Genomic DNA, 9470 nt, shown 5'->3' with positions numbered 1-9470 from the left:
CCACTGACCTCAGAGGAGCCCAGCTCCTGAGGCCGAGCTCGCCGGGTGGTCCTTGCCTCCCAGCCTTTGCCAGGCGGGTCCTTCTCCTGGAATGCTCTTCCCTCTCTCCTCACGGAACCCTCACCACCCTGCCAACCCCCTTCCATGCTCCTTCCTCCAGGAAGCCTTCCAGACCCCCGGCACAGCCCTGCCTCCCGTCTCCCAAGCTGTGACCCCTCGGTTGTGAGACCGCACAAGGCTGTAAGCAGCGGGGTCGCGAGGCGGGGCGATAACCCGGCTGCTCCGTGCTGACCACCCACCCGACCCCTCCCCACCCCCGGGGCTGACTGGTGGCTCTTCTGAGAGGCACCCACGTGGAGAGGCCCCCAACCGCCCAGCCTGTGGCGGCCGAGAGCAGCTGACAGCCCCTGAGCTGTGGTTTTGCAGTGATGGCACTGTGGCACAGGTTGCGGAGCGGAGCGAGGTGTAAACAGTGCCCGGCCAGCCTGGGTGGGGGGGACAGCCGCGGGCGAGGGCCCAGCCTGGAGGAAAGCAGGGGGCTGGGATTACGCACAGCAGGGCTTTTTCCATCCACTTCAACAGATGGGGAAACTGAGGTCAGTTGGTTCCCATGCCCCATTTCCTGGGTCTGGTTTGGCCAAGTGGGAGTCCAGGTAGGTCTTAAACACCCCTTGCTTCCCAGACAGGGTGCGGGAGTAGTGGGACGAACCCCGGTCAGGCCTGTGGTGGTTCAGGGGAGATGTGTGGACTGTCTGGGGGCTGGCAGGAAGTGCCAGCGGCTCAGGCCCCCTGGCCCTGCCCTGAGCATGCCTGCAGGTGTGTTTGAAATAAGATCCAAACCCCTGGCTGAGGCCCATGAGGCCTGTGGTTTGGCACCCACTACCCTCTGACGCCATCTCCTCCCCTTCTCAATGCACCGGCCTCCCTCGTGTTTTGTGACCACACCGGGCATGCTCCTGCCTCAGGGCCTTTGCCCTGTCCGTTCCTTCTGCCGAGAATGCTGTTCCCGTGGCTCACTCCCTTGCCTCCCGCGGGTCTGAGCTCCAGCCAGGAGGCCCTCCTTGGCCTTCCCGCTGAAATAACCCACTTAGTTCCACCCCCCTCCTTCTTCTAGTTAACGTTTCTGTATCACAAAGACTGTAGCCGATGTCACGTTGCTCGTTCGTACAGTTCTTGTTTCTTCCCCGTTGGCAGGAACCTGTGTCTGGCTCACTGCTGTGCCCACTGCCCCAGACTGTGCCCCCCGTGGCTGCCTAATGACCAGTGTGAACAGACGTCCGGGGGCTTGTGGGGAGGCAGTCGACAAGGAGGCTGGGGCTGAAGAGCTGTCTCTGGGGGGCAGGGCGGCAGGAGCTGCAAGGTGAGGGTCACAGGTTCCAAGATGATTCTCTCTCTGCTCCCCCCATGGGATTCTGGGGGTCCATGTGTGTCCATGTCCGGCTCTCTTTAGATAAACTTTCTATTTTGGAATAATTTTGGGCTTCCAGACAAGGCACACAGACAGCACCGGGAGCTGCGTGGCCCTCCCGCAGTGTCCCCATCAAGGGCTGACATTTCCATGGGGCTTTTGCCAAATGGAAGGAGCCAGCCTGGTGTGTTTATGTCACCATTAACCCAACAGACACTTTATCCCAATGTCACCAGCTTCTCCACTTGTCTTTTTTTCTGATCCAGGATCCCATGTTGCAGTTACTCGCTTGGCTGTTTTTAAAATGTGGATTTTATGTATCAGAGACTCGGTTGCGAAGCTGGAGAAAGCTTGAGTGGGGGCTGGCCCTGAGCAGGGGGTTCCCAAGGTCAAGGGCAGGCTGGTGGGGAGTAGGGGATAACTGCAGCTCCATCTGAGAAAGAAGCTCCTAACCCTGGGAGCTGTCTGGGGTGAGGGTCCCAACAGGCTGCCCTGTAGGTAGTGAGCTCCCCGTCACAGTAGAGTGCCCCCGTCACGAGGGCACATAAGGAGGTTCCTTTTGGGTTCCTGGAGGAGATTCCACCGGGACCTTGGGCCTGTAAAGGAGAGTTAGATGGGGCAAACTCGGGCCTGGAACTTCCCAGGTCTCTGACTCCTGTTTGAGGAGAATTCCTGAGAGCTCGCCTGCCCCATTCTGCCAGGGATCCAGCCAGTCTGCCTTCAAGACTGAGGAGCTGAGGCTTCACGCTGGGCAAGCAGACCCCGTCTCTGAGCCTCAGTTTCTCCGTCTGTGAGACAGAGCTTCCACTAGGATGGCTCTGATCAAAAAAACTCAAATGCGCAGCGTCGGGAGGATGTGGGGAAGCTGCGGGTAAGAAGGGGACATGGTTCGGTCACTGTAGAAAAGAGTTCGGTGGCACCTCAAAAGATCAAACACAGGGTCACCATACGACCCAGCAGTTCCACCCCTGGCTAGAGACACAGAGAAGTGAAAACGTGTGCAAAGACTCGTACACCGTGTTCACGGCAGCGCGTTCACAATCGCCCCAAGTGGAAACAACCCAGACGGCCAGCAACAGATGATGGAGGAACAGAACGCCCGTCCGCACGGGGGACCAGCGCTCAGCCATAGAGACAGGCGAAGCCCTGACAGGCGCTACAGCGGGGACGGACCTCGGAAACCTGGCGCCAAGAGGAGAAAGCCACACACAGGGGGCCACACGGTGTGCGATCCCATTTATGAAACATCTGGAACAGGCAAGTCCACGGAGACAGAGAGTGGGTGAGGGGTGGCCAGGGGCTGGGGGAGGGGGAGGGGAATCCACTGCTCATGGGGACCGGGTCGCCTTCAGGGTGATGGAATGTTCTGGAACTAGACAGACGTGATGGTTGCACAACATTATGAACGTGCTGCAAACCACTGAATTGCACACTCGAAAATGGTTAAAATGGTTTTATGTTATGTGAATTTTATCTCAATTAAAAAAACATCAAAGCCAGCCTCTGTGGTCGCCCCTGAAGCTGAGAGCCTGGGGTTCACACACGCGGCCGCGCCCCTCTCCCGGGCTCAGCGGCCAGGGCGGTTTGGGGGCCCGGACGCCCAGAGGGGCGCAGCGCAGCGCAGGGTGGGCGCCAGCGGGCGCCGGTGGGGGCGCCGGGTCCCCCGCCCCCGCCCCCGCCCCGCCCAGGTGGCCGCGTCCAGCCGGGGAAAGGGGGAAGTGGGGCCTCTCGTGGCCCCGGGCCCCGGATTTGCATCGGCCCCTTTTACATAAAAATCTTTCCAGGCCGTGCGCAGCGGGCCCTGAAGCCGGCGGGTCGGGCCTGCTGGGCGGCTCGCGAGGCTTCTGCAACACCGGCCCAGCCAGGGGTTCCTGTTTTGGGAGAATGTTGTCACCACCGCTTCTTAGAAAGAGCCTGAGGTGGGGAGCCCGCCAGCCCCCCGCCCGTCCTGCGGCGCCCCTGCCCTCTCGTCCCCTTGGGGTGGGGACGCAGCTCCATCCAGGGTCAGCCGATGGGCGGGGCGGGAGCCCGGGGTGACAGGGACCGATCCTCGGGCGCTCCCCGCGTCCCTGGCTGGCTGTGTGCTGTGGTCATCTCCTGGGACCCCCGTAAGACGTGTCCCCCCCCAGGCCCACTGAGAACATTGGGGTTTCGCAGGAGCGTGGTGGCCGGACTGAAGCCCGCCCTGGGCAGACCTGGCGACAGGCTCCTGAGACAAGGTGGGCGGCCGGCCAGGTCACTGAGCCCGCGGCCGTGGGGAGGAAGCCGAGGGGCACGGTGACTCCACGGGCCACAGTGGGGTGACGGGGCTCCCAGAGCCGCAGTGAGGGGCCGAGCCAGGGCCGTAGCAGGGGCCTTTCTGCTCTGAGCGACCCCGCCCCTACCCCGGCCTCGCGCCCGGCTCCCATCCCCATCTCCTGCCCCGCCCCCGGCCCTGGCCCCGCCCCGGCCCCCATCCCCCATCCCCATCTCCTGCCCCGCCCCGGCCCCGACCCCGTCCCCCAACCCCCATCCCCATCTCCTGCCCCGCCCCGGCCCCGACCCCGTCCCCCAACCCCCTCCCCATGCCCGGTCTGGTCCTGTCCCCGCGGCCCGCGCAGCGGGCGCCGCCGCCCCCGCTGAGGATCTCCTCCTCGGCCGCCTGGAGGCCACGTTGTGAAACGCCCTGGACTCAGCCCTCCCGCGCCCCCACGGACGGACCAGGACACCGAGGCCGAGAGCTCAGCCAGGAGCCCACGGGCGCCAGCTGCTTCTTGGGCACAGTGGCTCTTCCCGCCCTCGGCGCGCGGGGTCGGCCGGAAAAGAAGAGGCTCGGGTGTCACCTCCACCTTTGACATAGAGCCAAGCAGCCTGGCCTTGCTGTGCCTCACTTTCCGCCCCCCCACCCACAGCATGCGTCACTCACTCGTCTTAAACCTCCTGTTCGCCGCGTTGGTGGCCTTTGCATGTGTCCACCGTGCGTCCTCAGCCTCCGCTCAAACCTGTCCGTGGCATTGCCTTAGTCTCAGGTGACTTCCGAGGCTGTGGTGCCCAGGCCCTGCCCCCAACCCTGTCACCCAGGCCTCCCGAGGCCCTGGCCCGAGCTGTGCCCCCTGGACCGCCCTTCCCGGGTCCAGCCATGCCCTCGGCCTCTCCATTAGTGCTTTCTCACCCCGGTCTGCCTCAGCCTCATGTTAACAGCTTTCTTTCCTTTTCTTCTTTGTAAGCGTTTTATTCAAGAATAACACGGAGACGTTGAAGAGCCTGAATCCCGAGTGTGCAGCTCTCGATACATTTTCACAAAGTTAACACACCCACCTCTCCAGCACCCAGATAAGAGGGAGGACATCGCAGCCCCTCTCTCCCAGTGGAGCTCGCTTGCAGGCTCAGCGTTTTGAATTGATGATTGATGATTACAGGATAGGCCCCCTGCCTGTCATGTAGCTGCTCAACAAGCTGCAGGGTCCATGGCTTGCATTAATAGAGGTGTAGACTCCAGGATGAAGGAGATGATTTCCCTCCTCATTCTGGGCTGGTCAGAGCAGGCAGGCAGCTCCCCCTGCCACTTTGCAACGGGGCAGGCAGACGGCAGAGGGTTCAGGGAGGATCACCGTGGTGTGTGTGTCTCTGTGTGTGTGTGTGCGTGTGCATGTGCACACTTCTGAGTGGTGCCCTGGGAGAAAGCACTGGAGGCTTTAGGCGTTTGACCTGGAGACGGACAGCCCCGGGTCCCTGTCACCTGCTCCGGTGGCTGGATGGCAGGGCAGGGTCTGAGGGAGGCACCGTCTCACCAGCCAGTTTCTAGGCTACGAGCAGGCTGCTTTGAATGGTACTGAGCATCCCGTCAGGACAGAGAGGCCCGCCCAATGCATCCTCGGCAGCAGGCTGGGCAGGACAGCATGGTCCTGCCTCTTACCCGCCCCAGGCCTTGCAGAGAGGGACTGAGGAGAGCTGCAGGGGACATGTGGCCAAGCTGAGACCTTTCTCGGGGGGAGATGGAAGCCCAGAGCTGGACAGTGACCTCCCACGGTCATTTGTCCCAAACTGGCTTTCCAGGCACAGGCCTGGCTTGGAGCTTGGGCTTTGGGTGGAGTTCAGGTTGGGTTATATCTGGCATGGCCGTTCCCTCTCGCCGGCTGCAGCTGCCTGGGGTGGGGACGGTGGGGCATGCTCCACCAGCCGCACTGGCAAGCGGCTGCAGGTGCTGGGCCGGCCATTTACATAGCCACGCTTGGCCTCCCCCGCCTGGCGGCCGGCCTGCCCCCTGGCCTCTCACCAGGAAAGGGCCAGGGCTTCTGAGCGCGGGAGCCGGCTCGGAGCCCTGTAATCTTGGCGTAGTTTTATTTCACTTCTGCGTTTCACTTTTACTGGTCTCGGCTGAAGGATGCATGTTAGTCAGCCCCGAGAGAAGTTAGTGTGTGCTGTGCCAGCTGGGGTGGGGGCGGGTGAGTGGGCAGACCCAGGTCTGAGTCCCAAGCCACTGCTGGGCGTGTGACCCCTGGAGCCACACTCCACCCCCTGAGCCTCCTGTGATGTGCACGGGGTGCGGGAGGAGACCCGGGGCCTCGGTTTTGATGCGGGCCTGCCTCTGTCCTGCTGTGTGGCCTCAGGCAAGTCCCTTCCCCTCTCTGGGCCTCAATTCTCTCCTCTGTAAAATGGAATAACCACAGTCACATCCTTGCAACGCTGTCTCTCTGATCCGACACTGGCGCAGGGTCTGGCTGAGTGCTTGTCCAGCGGGCTGTTTCGGGCTGGGCGAGGTGAGGAGGCCTGAGGGTGGAGGGGCTGGAGCAGTTGTATGTCCTTGAACTTGAGAAACCTGAGCTTGTGTAGGGATTTCATCATGAGGCTGGACGAAATGCAGATTCCTGGGCCTGCCCGGGCATCTGCGGGAGCCACGTCAGGCCCAGAAACTTCAGGGAAATCTCTGGGGCCCGTGGGTGCGTTTGGTGTCAAGTCTGTGTTTCTCAGGACACGACCAGGGAAGGGCTGTGGAGAGGGGGAAACTGAGGCACAGAGGTGCAGCCAGTTCCCAGGGGGGCTCAGCAAGCCAGTGCTGCGCCAGGATTGAGTGGGGTAGGCCCGATCCAGACCGGTGCCCCAGCACGCGGCGGCCCTCGGCGGCTCTGCCCAGAGCCCGGGTGCTGCCTCCCAGGGCCGCGGGCTCCCCCCGGGAGTGGCTCGGGGCTGAGCCGGGTTTATATAGGGCCTCCCAAAATATCTGGCCGCCCATAGGCCGAGGCTGGCGAGGGCGCGGCTGGCCAGCGCCGCGGCTTCCTGTCCTGCCAAGATGTTTCCTGCCGATAGCCGGGCCAGCGGCCTTATCTGTGACCTCGGGCCGCTGTGAGGACAGCCCCCCTGCCAAGGGACAGGCTGTTCTGGCCCAGGCAGGGGCTGCAGGGACCCTGGAGGGTCAGGGCGAGCAGCCCACTGGGGGTGGGGGTCATTTGGTCAACACATGACTTTTAGGAAGGAGCACTGTGCTCAGAGTCCAGCTGCCCCAGAGTTGAGCTGCGGCTCTGGGGCCAAATGGCTACCTGTCTCTGGGGAGCAGGGCCCCTCTCAAAGTGCCCCTCGCCCATCAAGTGGGGACAGTGGCATCTCCATTTTCCTTCAACTCTCCCCACCCCTAGCCCCTCAAGGAGCCCCAGTCTGCAGGAGACGAGCTGGCCACGCATGCCCCCAGCCCCGCAGCGCCAGGGCTTGGCTGGAGGGAAGGCAGAGGTGGGAGGAATCCAGGTGTCTGTATGGAGCAGCTGCCTGGAGAAGGGATGTCACAGCTGGGGTTTAATGGTTATGTAGGAGCTCACCAGGCAGAACTCGTGGAGGGGATGGCCAGGCTGAGGGAACAGTGTCTGTGAATGCTTGGAGTCCAAGTGCCACTCTCATTTCACAGAGAAAGACACTGAGGTTTTCAGAGGAGGTGATGCCGTGGCTCTGAAACCTGGCTCTTTCTTCCCCTGTACCCACTGACGGGGACCTGAGCTCCTGGAAGGGGACATGTACCCTCCCCATTGTGACCCTGGGATCTGGAGAACAATTTTAAATTTCAAAATTGCTTTTATTGCAGCCCAAACAGTGGAATTAACTCTACGTAATAATGAGGTGTGTGTGTGAGGTGTGCGCGCGTGTGGCCCTATAGATGCACACACAGTAATAACTCAGAGGGAATAAAATTTCTAGGAAATAAGGTTTATTTTGGCAGGTGGTATTAAAATTAAAGTTGCCGACATTGATAACTCAACGTCTTTAACTGGGCGTAAGTGTGACACGTTTTCCTGCCAGGTCACCGACCTCAACGGCTTCGCAATGAACCGCGACCCTGAGATGAGCTGTTCTCTTCCTGTGAGTGAAGCTCTGATTCCGGGGGTCCCCCCCCCCGGGTCTCATCAGCTCCACGCCAGGGGCTGGTGGACCCTCGGGCACTGGGCCGGCTGGGGTGTAACCGGAGCTGGGGGCACGGGGCTGGGGGCGAAGGCCCTTCCCAGGGTCCCAGCGGGCGGGCGGCTGGGGCCGGGCGGCTTCAGGGAGGCTGTCCACGCCCGCCCTGCCCTCGAGGGGCCAGCGCCCCAGGACCGTCCACCCTGAGGACCAGCCCCGCTCACTCGCGCCGTCCCTCCCTCGCTGGCTCGGGTTTGGGGCTGTGTCCCCAACACAGGGAGGGTCAGTGGGGCAAGAGGTGAAGGGAGCGCTGGTTTGGGTTTCCTCTTTAACATTTTTCAAGGGATGTGAGCAAACTGGAACTTTGTTAGTAGCTGAGCGCTGCCTCCGTGGCCCCGCGGTCGGAGGATGTGGCCGCGCGACAGAGGGACTCGGAGGCACGCACCTCGGTGTCCGCAGCAGCATGACTCCCAGGAGCCGGAAAGCAGACACGGCCGGAGGGTCCGCTGACAGGTGATGGATAAACCAACTGTGGTCCATCCCGAGGGACTAGCACTCGGTCATAACAAAGACCACAGCCCTGACACGCGCTTCACAGTGGACGAACCTCACGGCCTCACGCTGAGTGAGAGAAGCTGACACAGAAGGCCTCATGTGATCCCATAGGGGAAAGGTCCAGAACAGGCAGATCCACAGACAGAGGCAGACGGGTGGTGGCCCGGGGCTGGGGAGGGGGATGGGGAGGGGCTGCTCGTGGGGACGGGGTCTCCTTCTAGGGTGATGGAATGTTCAGGAATTAGATACTGGTGGTGGTTGCATGTGCACTAAATGTCCCTGAATTGTGTACTTTAAGTTGGTTCATTTTGTTATGTGAATTTCACCTCAATTAAAAAAAAAAGATTTTGGGGCCGGCCTGGGGGCGCAGCGGTTAAGTGCGCACATTCCGCTTCCTTGGCCCGGGGTTCGCGGGTTTGGATCCTGGGTGTGGCCATGGCACCTCTTGGCACGCCATGCTGTGGCAGGCGTCCCACATATAAAGTAGAGGAAGATGGGCATGGATGTTAGCTCAGGGCCAGTCTTCCTCAAAAAAAAAAAAAGATTTCTAAAATGTGTAGCATTTTTTCAGAGGTGGCTTCTGGGTGGTTTCAAAAACTTTAGATGGTGAACCTTTGTGCTGTTTTCTGGTTTTCTTGCCCGTGGATGGGACTGGCTCCGGGAAGACCTGTTGCTGAAGCTGTAATGACGACGTACGTGCTGGCGCCGATGCCTATGAAAGCTTTAGCTCTCCCGGCCTGCTGGACCCCGGCCTGCACGCGTCCCCTGAGGCCCCTCCCAGAATCCTCCCTAAGAGGCAGGGGCCATTGAGCCCGTTTCCCTGATGAGGAACTGAGGTTCAGATGGCCTTGGTCACCCAGCCGGCAAGCGGTCAAGCGCAGGTCGCACTCAGGTCTGGCTGGCTCCAGTGCTGTTTGCTCAGCATCTCCCAGGCCCCCTCTGTTGGGTCTGGGACCCGTGGCTCCTCCCTTCCCGAGCAGTGGCGTGGTGGGGGCTGCATTGTGACCGCACGCCTCCACACGCACACACACCCACTCACGTGGCCAGGCTCCCGCTGCCCAGGGCCTTCTGGGAAGTGGTGCCAGGTGCAACCTGTTTCTCTTGGAAGGGAGCAGAGCCAGAACGGGTGGGAAATGCTGTCAGCGTC

General features: G+C 61.6%; 1 long non-coding RNA gene across 1 annotated transcript; it reads left to right on the top strand.

Annotated features, from left to right (window-relative positions):
* The first annotated feature begins 2189 nt into the window (after positions 1-2189).
* Positions 2190-9092, top strand: LOC111769659 (uncharacterized). Its single transcript, XR_002802428.2, has 4 exons — positions 2190-2665; positions 3193-3327; positions 3566-6147; positions 7673-9092. It is a non-coding gene; the product is annotated as an uncharacterized lncRNA (long non-coding RNA).
* The last annotated feature ends 378 nt before the right edge of the window (positions 9093-9470 follow it).

Source organism: Equus caballus, chromosome 21 (assembly GCF_041296265.1).
Source record: "Equus caballus isolate H_3958 breed thoroughbred chromosome 21, TB-T2T, whole genome shotgun sequence".
In the NCBI taxonomy this organism is placed as follows: domain Eukaryota; kingdom Metazoa; phylum Chordata; class Mammalia; order Perissodactyla; family Equidae; genus Equus; species Equus caballus.
This window is presented reverse-complemented; position numbering and strand designations above follow the sequence as displayed.